The sequence below is a fragment of the Pteropus medius genome, unplaced genomic scaffold, assembly GCF_902729225.1.
Source record: "Pteropus medius unplaced genomic scaffold, Ma_sr-lr_union100, whole genome shotgun sequence".
Classification (NCBI taxonomy): Eukaryota; Metazoa; Chordata; class Mammalia; order Chiroptera; family Pteropodidae; genus Pteropus; species Pteropus medius.
In genome coordinates this window covers 4533696-4544314 of record NW_024340699.1, presented here as the reverse complement: position 1 = coordinate 4544314, position 10619 = coordinate 4533696, and the positions used below count along the sequence as shown (strand labels likewise).

General features: G+C 32.0%; 1 non-coding gene and 1 pseudogene across 1 annotated transcript; both read left to right on the top strand.

Annotated features, from left to right (window-relative positions):
• The first annotated feature begins 787 nt into the window (after positions 1-787).
• LOC120617255 (uncharacterized) lies at positions 788-905 on the top strand (annotated as a pseudogene).
• Positions 906-9678: 8773 nt separating this feature from the next.
• LOC120617035 (U6 spliceosomal RNA) lies at positions 9679-9781 on the top strand. Its single transcript, XR_005656755.1, has one exon. It is a non-coding gene; the product is annotated as a U6 spliceosomal RNA (small nuclear RNA).
• Positions 9782-10619: the final 838 nt, after the last annotated feature.

The following is a 10619-nucleotide window of genomic DNA, read 5'->3' as shown; positions in this document are numbered from 1 at the left end:
AAAAAGAAATGACGCCTAAATACATTATTCATGCCTGCCTCTCCTATCTCAGTATCACTTTAGAAGTTTTGCTAAAATTCTTCTTAAGAATTCATCCCTAAGAAAATGAGAAAAATAATTCAAATTTATATGGGAGGCGTATGGGTATTTTATGCAGAGGAAGTAAAAATTATGCTTTATTCTATTATGAATAAAAAGACTTGTCATAAATTTAGAGTGGGTTTATTTCTTTATACTTAATAAAGCCTGCACACCACCACCTTAAAAAAAATAGATAGAAATGTACCCATTAAAATATTTACCCTTCTAAGTAACCTTAAGTGGTAAGAGATATAGGCTTAATTATCTTCTCAGATTTTCAGCTCATACATGAATTTGGAGTCCTAACTGTATTTGAAAAATAGAGAACACATTCAATACCAAATTTAAATCTACTGCTTTAAAAATACTTTCTTTGGGCTGCAAACTATAATCAAGTATCCTATATCGCCATGAGTTCTCATACATTAATATGATATAAAATATGTCTTAAAGATATATTCATGATTTATAATAATTGCAACTCTCAGAAACTAATAGCCAGAAGTATTTAACTTTTACCTTCAAATATCCTAATTTAAATCCAGTTAAAATACTTTTTGAACCAGCATAAGAATTTCTATAGTAAAATATTAGAAACAATCATCATCATATTTTTAAAGAACTCTATTATGTTAATGCTTGAAGTGTTATTTTTCCCAGGTAACATATTTTCATTTTGATAGGACTATATTAAGAATATATTTTAGTCTATGGCCATGCTATCCTGAACATGCCTGATCTCGTCTGATCTCGGAAACTAAGCAGGGTCGGGCTGGTTAGTACTTGGATGGGAGACCACCTTGGAATAACAGGTGTTATAGGCATTAAAAAAATAAGTGTGTGTATATATATATATATACACAAACACATACATACACACTTCAATAGAATTCGAGTGGTAATATTTTTAGGGACATAGAGCTGTACAGCATATAAGTATATGAGTGGGTAGGAGGGAAAATTGAGGGATTGAGAGATGTTCTGGAGTATCTCACCATATTAGTTTCATGAGGCTGCTATAACCAGTACCATAAACTGTGTGGTTTAAAACAAAAGAAATGTATTCTTTCATAGTCAGGGAGGTTTGAAGTCTGAATCAAAGTGTCAGCAGGGTTGGTTCCTTCTGGAGGCTCTTGGGAACAACCTGTCCCATGTCTCTATCCTAGCTGCTGGTGGCCGCCAGCAATCCTCAGCACTTCTTGGCTTGTAGCTCATTTAACCCTAGTATCTATCTGCCTCTGTCTCTACGTGGCCTACTTCTCTATGTCTCTGCCTCCGCAGGGCCTGTGTATCCTCTACTCTTATAAAGGCAACAGTCATTGCATATGAGTACACCCTAATTCCAGGATGATTTCATTTCTAGGCTTTAACTAAATATATCTGCATTTCTGTACCTTTAATTAATTATAGCTGCAAAGATCCTACACCGAATAAGGTTACATTCTAAGGTTCTGAGTGGACATGAATTTTGGGAGGATACTATGTCACCCACTATATTCACCATATCATATTTGTGGTCAACTAATTTGTTTAAATAAAGGTTTGGCTGTCTGTGTTTCCCTCTCTCATTTCTTTATGGCACCAAACCTGAAATTATAAACAGGTAACCCTTCCCAAGGACCCATTGTTAATCTACAAAATGGCAATGGCATCAATAAATGTCAATGAAAGAATTCAAATTGACTTGGAATAAAGTGGTCAATGTACCAGTTTGGGCTTTTTTCAAAAACTAACAGGAATGTTAGATCCAAGTGATTTAACTTCTTAATGTCTATGTTAGCAGAAAGATAAAATAAATTACTCATAATATAATGTGCTTGAAGTTTGATCCTAGTTCTTTCACTGAATAGCTATTTGACTTTAAATTATCCAAATTCTCTTCATCTTGGACTCTGGGTTTATAAAATCAGAATAATATACTGTTGATTTTAATGAAAACATAGCAATCCTATGTATGAATATGCCTATCAAGGTAGATCCAGTGGTTAGCCTGATGATAAGTTTTGTTTGGCCAGCACAATGGACTTTATTTTTTATTTGAATTTAAATGACTTTAAACAGAGAAGGCAAATTTAACCAATTTTCCATAAGCACAACTTCTGCACTGCCTTAAACTGGGTCTATCTGTCCTGGGAAGCCTCTGAGTTTGTTACTACAATGCAGAACACAGAAAATATTCAATAAATGGCAATGATATCAGAGGCTACCTGACTTAAGACTAATTCAGGAAAATTCGGCAACAGGGAGTTTACTACATAGAGAGAGATCTAATATCATTTTTAAAAGTAACTCCATTTTTCTAGTAAATTCTTCTTTGAATTTCTATAAGTTTTATTCACTGACTCTGTTTTTTACTCCTAAGACAATATTAAATAAATCTAATCCTGCATCTAGTTAACTGTCTTTCACCTACATGAACACATCTATTGTAATTCCCCAGTACATGAGATCATTTTCTTGACAGCATATAAAGGCATAATTGTAAATGACAATTAGATATATCATTGAACCATTCATCTCACTGCTGTCAAAAAATTGCCCAAGGAAATTTTCATGCCATGAGATGATTATGTTTCAAGATTATAAATAATCAGCTCTCCTTTAGTTTTTTGTCTTTGTGAGATGTCGAGAAAATCCCAATTAGTCGCTCTAAATGTTTATAGGAAAAAGGACAGAAATGTGCCCTTGTACAAATTTAACAAGGCCTCTCTTTTGTCCACTTTTTTGTGCCCAAAGTTCATAGAATCAGATTTCTGAGCAATGTTCCTCCTTAGAAAAATAATTTTTAAACCAGTCTTGACCTTCAGATTTAGCAATAGGATATAGTAAGCTTCCCCCCACAACCTCCCCTACCCCTAGTCTACCTTTCTAGCTCTAGGAGCCCTATAGACAAGTTTAAAGTTTGGAGATAACATTGAAAATGCTAACTTGAAACTACTGACCAATGGTCATATGTCAGGAGTCTGGAGAATTTGACAAGGACTCTGAATGCATGGTACTTAGAATGCATGCAAAGAAATACCAATCACCTTGGACAGCAACTTCTCACGTGAAGACTATAACTGCCGAGTGACCAAATGTCAATAGAGTCAGCTCTCTGCAAAGGCTATAGGAATTCTATGAGATCTGGAAGGCTGAGATACTTATCTTGCTGACGGCAAAATACACTATTGTCACCAAGCCCTTGATATTTAGGCCCTGTAGAAGTTAATTATATTTCAAGATATGTCAAGCCATGTGCCCTATACATTAACTACTGGTATTGGGAAAGAGAAGGGTGCCATTGCCAGTAATTTCTAAAGTATGTCATGTTTCTACTTCTTTTCTATTCCCCCATTCTAACTCAATGCTGAACTCACCCAAATAATCCTCTTATCATTAACAAAAGTCTATAAAGTTAGTTGGATTGCCCTAACATATCAATTATAAATTTAGAAAACAGATTCTGGTATGGTCATAGAGGTTTTAAATTATTTATTAAAAATCTACATAAATACTATGCATGCACTGTTCATGAATACAGCAAAGTGGGAGTGAGAATAATAAAATTTACTAGTAATCAGTCTCAAGCATCAGAGATAACTCATGGAGAAATTTTGGATTTTGCATAGTACTTTTCAGACAACCAGACTTATAACGATGGAAAGTAAGATGATTATCAACTCCATATGGCCTCACTACAGTTTAATTAAAGACTGAATTTTTGACAATCATTCCATACAAATAAACATTCTGCCATCAGGTCAGCCTTAAGGATTTCTCCGGTACTGGTGAACTGAAAATACTCCCAAAACTTCCTGACCCCTGTTATCATGTAATTCCTCATATATTTAGAATGGGCAGTAAAATTAGCCTACATGATAACCACACTACATGTAATAACTAAGTTCATATAACACAGCCTTAAAATTCCTCATGTTTAAGAAATCCAATTCAATAAAAATGAATTTGATCCAACTCGAAGTTTGATACTCAAAGCATTTAGTTTTTTAGAACAAGAGATCCTTATTAGGAAAATACTGGCAAATTTGGCAAATATAATCGAATACATTTTAAGAGATTTTAAAACATCTAAATTATAAATGCATAGTCATAGTAACATTTCTTAAAGAAACAAAAAGAAAAAACATACTTAACCAAACTTATTCCTCACTTCTAGTGTACTGATACACTTTAAAATTTCCCAAGGGTCAAATTAAAGAATTAAAAAAAAAAAAAAAACCTTAGTAATTGTCATTAAAAAGTTAAATGCTTTTAGAAAAATTGTATACCTTACAGTGTGAAACTTTCAGTTCATAATTCAAAGAGGAATCAATGCTAAAATGGTATTAAACAGTATTTAACACATATCAACATTGGATAAGAGATAGTAGAATAATCAGGAGAGCAGGCCCCAGCAGCAAGGTCTCAGGCTAGGACTGAAAAGGGTGGCTGAATGGTGCAAGTGCATGCAGCTCCTGTAATATGAAGATAATGGTCTCTGAATATGAAGAACAACCATACTCAATGATGTTGAAAACATACCCACACAAAAAAATACTGCACATGGATGTTGATAGTGGCTTTACTGAAACATTGGAAGCAACTAATGTCCTTTAGTAGGTAAATGGAAAAATAAAAATGAATAAAATATTATTCAGTTATAAAAAGAAATGGGCTATTAAGCAATGGAAAGACACAAAAGACCTTAAGTGCATATTATTAAGTGAAAGAAGCCAGTCTGAAAAGGATACATACTGTATAATTCTAACTATCTACATTCTGGAAAAGGCAAAACTATCGAGACAGCAAAAAAGTCAAGTGATGGAGAAGGGAGGATGAATAGGCAGGACACACAGATTATTTTTAGAGCAGTAAAACTCCTCTGTATGACACTGCAGTGATGGACACATGTCCTTACAAATTTGTCTAAACCCATAGAACCTACAAAACCAAGAGTGAACCCTAATGTAAACTATGGACTCTGAGTGATAATGATGTGTCAATATAGGTTCTTCAGTTGTAACACATGTACTACTCTAGTAGGAAATGTTAATAAGGGCGGGCAGGGGAAAGTAATAAATGTGTTGGGGCAGGGTGTATATAGGAAATTTCTGTGCCTTCCTCTCAATTTTGCTGTGAACTTAAAACAGATCTGAAAAATAAAGTCTATCTAATAAAAAAAAAAGTAAATTAAAAACTTTTTCAGACATACAATAGTTGAAAGAATCCATCACCAGCAAATCCATACTACAAGAAATGTTAAAGGAAATCCTTCAGGGAGAAATATTGGTAAATCTATGATAGAAATATGAATCTATACAAATGAACGAAAAATACCAGAAATGGTAGCTATATAGATAAAACATGCAATTTCTTACTTTTAAATCTATGTTAATGATAATTGACTGCCTAAACAACAATAATAATTAGCTATGTAGTTAGGGGTTTATAACATACTTATAAGTAAAAAACATGACAAAATATAATGACTAGAAGTCAAAAATGGAAGTTTACTATTGTAAAGTTCCTATATTATATATGAAGTGGTATAATATTACTTGAAGGCATACTGTGATGAGTTAAATATAGATACGATAAATCTTAAAGTAATCATTAAAATAATAAAGCAAAAAATCATAGCTGATAAATCAGCAAAGGAGACGAGAGAAAATCATAAATGCTACCCAATTATTACAAAAGAAGGCAGAAAATAAAAAGGGAAAAGGGAATAAAAAACAGGTAGGGCAATAGCAATATGGTAGATTTAAACTTTATCAACACTCACATAAAATGCAATGTTCTAAATACTCCAATTAAAAGGCAAATTTTGTTATATTGGATACAAAAGCAAAACACAATTACATTCTTCCTATAGGAAATGCACTTCAAATATAAAGATATTAACAGATTAAAAGAAATGACAAAGAGAGATATACCATGGCAAAACTGATAAAAAAAAAAAAAGCTGGAGTGATTGCAATACTGGACAAAATTGAGGCCAGGGAAAAGAATAATACCTGGGATAAAAGATAAAAAGGTGAACTCATAAGTAACACCTGATGTGCTAAATAATTTTGCACTTGAGAACTTCACAACACATTTAAAAAAAAATAACTAAGTTTCAAGGAGAAATAGAAAAATCCACATACAGTAGAATATACAGATGTCAAATGATAATGTACATCTAAAATTACATAATTGTATTAACCATTGTTACTCCAATAAATTTAAAAAAGAAAAAAAAAGAAAAATCCACAATTGTAGTTGGTTTCAATACTCTCTTTAAATAATTAATCAAATAAATACATAGGAATTCAGGATATAGAAAACAAACAAAAAAAACCAACACTACAATCAACTTGACCTAATTGACATTTACAGAACATTCTACCCAACTACAGAAGAATATACATTCTTTTCAAGTGCATGTAAAATATTTACCTATATGCCACATTCTGCACGAGAAAACATTATAAACTTAAAATTATTCAAGTCATAAAAAATATGTTCCATGACCATAACAGTATTAACTAGAAATCAATGAGAAATATCTTTGAAACACCCTCAATTATTTGGAATCTAAATAATATACTTTTAAATATCCAAAAAAGTCAAAAAAAATCAAATTTGAAATTTGAAAGTATTTTGAAATGAATGAAAATGAAAACACAGCCTATCAAAATTTACAGGCTACTACTAAAGCAGTATTTTGGGAAAATTGAAAGAACTAAAGAAAAAAGGTATCAAATCAAAGAGCTCAGATTTCACCTAAAATATAATTTAAAAAGAGCAAATAAACCCTAAGAAGAATAAATAAAATAACAAAAATTAGTGCAGATGTTTTAAAAACAAAAACAAAAAATAGGAAAATAGAAAACTCAATGAAATTAAAACCTGTCTTTTGGAGATAAATAACATGATGAACATCTAACCAGGGAGATGAGGTAAAAAAGAAAGAAGGCACGAATTGACAGTATTGGAATTGAGAGGGGGATATTACTATAGACTATGGATATTAAAAAATTATTAAGGAAAGTTACAAAAAAATTATTTAATAGTGACTTTTACATGGGTGAATCTTATGGTATGTGAATTGTATCTCAATTAAGTTGTTAAAGAGAAATAAAGGAACATTATGAACAACTTTATGGCAATAAATGTGAAAACTTAGGTCAAATAGGCAAGTTCTTTGAAAGACACAAATTAACAAAGCTCACTTAAGAAGAAGCTGATGACTTAAATAACCCTAGATCTATTAAAGACATTTCATCTATAATTAAAAATCTACCCAGAAAGTAATCACAAGTCACAGACGGCCTCTCTGGTGAATTGCACCAAGGAATTGAGAAACAAATAACAAATTCTACATAAAATCACTCTAAAATTAAACAGGAAATAATACTTCCCAACATTATGAGGCCAATATGCCCCTGATACCAAAATCTGGCAGACATTACAAGAAAAGGAAGTTACAGACCAGTATCTCATGATCATAAATGCAAAAATCCTCGACACAATATTACCATATCAAATCTTACAATATATAAAAAGAACAATATACATGATCAAATGCAATACTGTTTCAATGTTCACAAATCAATGTTCTCTACCATATTAACAGTATGAGGAAGAAAAAAATGACACGGTCTTATCAATAGATGCAGAAAAATCATTTGATGAAATCCAACATCCATTCCTAATAAAAACTCTTAGAACTAGAAATAAAGGGAACTACCTTCACAGATTAAAAAACGACTTCAAATAATTTGCAGCTAACATTATTCTTAATGTAAAAAACCAAATACTCTCCTTTTCAGACGAGGAATGAGACATGATGTCGACTCTCACTATTTCTATTCAACATTGTACTTGAAGTTCTAGGCAGTGCAATGAGGAAAGAAAAAGAAAGAAAAGCATCAAGATTAGAAAATACAAGAACAAGTAGAACTGCTTATAGCCAACATGACTACCTATATAGAAAATCCAGTGGAATCTACAAAGAGGTATTATAACTAATAAATGAATTTATGAAGGTATAGGATAAAAGACCAATATGTAAAAAACAATTTCAATATTCTATCAACAATAAGAATTTGAAATTAAAAAAAAAAACACAAAAACAATTACACCCGAATAGACATTTCCCCCAAGAGGACATACAGATGGACAACAGACATATGAAAAGATGCTCAATATCACTAATCACAAGTGAAATACAAATTAAAATCACAATGAGATAATATAATTTTTATAAGTTAAACCAAAAGCAAAGAGAAAAAAGTTCCTATGGTAAGCTAATTTAACAGGAAGTATTATAATCAACATCTGGGAATATGCTGGGGCTAAATTAAAAAATGCAATAATAATTTTTTTAATTGATGAGAGTGTTGAAAAGTTATAGTTTATTTATATTTACTTTTAAAGATTACTCTAGCAGAAACATCTCCTTCATCTAATTAGGGCTTCATAAGTCCTATTATATTAATAAAAGACTCATTTAAAAAAAAAAAAATCCAAATCTGGTTTTACAGTCTGACAATTGTTTTACTCTTGGCTTCTGATTATTCACATGTATTTCATAGATTTAATAGAAGTTTGAAAATGTAATTCTAATTTATGTTTCTTACTTTTAACATTTATTGATTATTTTGTATCAGGGGAAATCTGAGATATAAACACCTAACATTTTGCAATACTTTAACTAGCACAGAAAATTAATTTACATGTTTAAAATTACCATTCAATGTAAACTGAATACAAACAAATTTCATCTTTTCTCACCACATTTCTGTATTTTATGTGGACAGAGAATTGATTATGCAGTGCACAGGAAAGAGTTCCAAAAGTAAAATATAACTCTCTCATAAATTGCCAAGTATTTTATGTACACTTTTTATATGAAATATTGTGATTGTGGGCTAGAAGCTAAAGGTTATATTCAGCAGTAAAAAATGTATCTATTCTCTATCTTCAAGGAGTTTATAATCTAATAGAGGAAATAAGATGAATACATAGTGCTAAAATCGATAGAACAGATTAAAAAAATAGTAATGTAATTAAGTGGCCAATGAGTAATCTCTGTGAGCTCAGAGGAGCCACAGTGGTTTGGGATGCTTTCCATATGACGATGAGATAGAAATTTATCACATCGTGCCATAATTGCCTATTTACTTGTCAGATTCCTCATTACAATGTAAGCTCCTTAAGAGCAGAAACCTTGTCTTATTAGGAGCTGAGCGCTAAAGACATAGATGTCCAGCTAAATGCCTGCACATAGCATGCACCCAGTAAATAGCTGATGAATAAGGTCTGAATAATATGACAAACTTTAAAGGATTTAGGCGTGTAGGATTTGAATACGCAAATAAGGCAATTCAACTTTTGGTCAAGCTACTGATGTTAAGCAAAAGCACATAGTTGAAAAAAGAAAGAGTGGCCAACATTCTTGGAGGGTAAGATGCATGGTCAGATGAAATAGAACTGAAGTGGCTAATGCAACCCCAGTTGTGAATGAAGATAATAACACCAATTTGGTTAAAGAAGACCTAAGCCAGAGTATGGACGATGGAGAAAGTAACAAGTTATAACTAATCTCCATTATAGAGAACAAACTATGCTCACTTCGAGAGGAGATACTAAAACTGGAATGAAACGGAGAAGACTAGCATGACCCTTAGGAAAGAATGACATGCAAATTCATGAAGTGTCCATATTTTATAAAAAAAGAACTTCCAGCACGTGTGGACTGAGATGACCGGAATCATAAAGACATGTAAAAATCAGAGATGATCAAGCCTTCCAGTTTGGATAACAGGAAATACAGCAGTGCCTTTCCAACATAGGATGGGAGATTAATTTTGATAAGAAAATTATGAGTTATCTTTTACTATTAAACTTAGAATTTTTTTCATATCAAACAACATAGTTTAAGGAGAAATTGTGAAATTTCACAACAAACCATTGGAGAAATCACAATTAGAAATATTTTCCTACAAAAAAACATAAATCACAGCTTTTGGCTGAATCCGGAAGACAGATCTGAGCTGTAGCAAATATTCATAATATTTAAAGAAACTGGAAAGAAAAGAAAAGACCAAAGGAAGAAGGACACTCAGGATGTTGCAGCACTTACAGGGCTAAAGAGCGGTCTGAAGGTAGGGGTTGATAACAGTGCAAATACTTCCAGAAAGTTAAAGAGAAAGATCTGACCACCGTGGAGGACAGCAGTTACCTCTGAGAATTTATTTTAGGGGTGAACATCAGATTCCCAATTTTGAAGGAGAACAAACAGTGAAGAATTTCACCCAACATAATGTGTATATAGCACTGTCTCAAGAAGTGTAAACATATATATATATATATATATATATATATATATATATATATATATATATATATAGTGCTTAGTAACAAGTAGAATAAAATAATAAAATGGGAAAGTGTGTGTGTGTGTGTGTGTGTGTGTGTGTGTGTGTGTGTGTGTGTATAAGAGGCGAGAGAGAAACAGACCAGACAGACAGACCAGGGCCAGGAAGGGACAGATGGGTGCACATTTT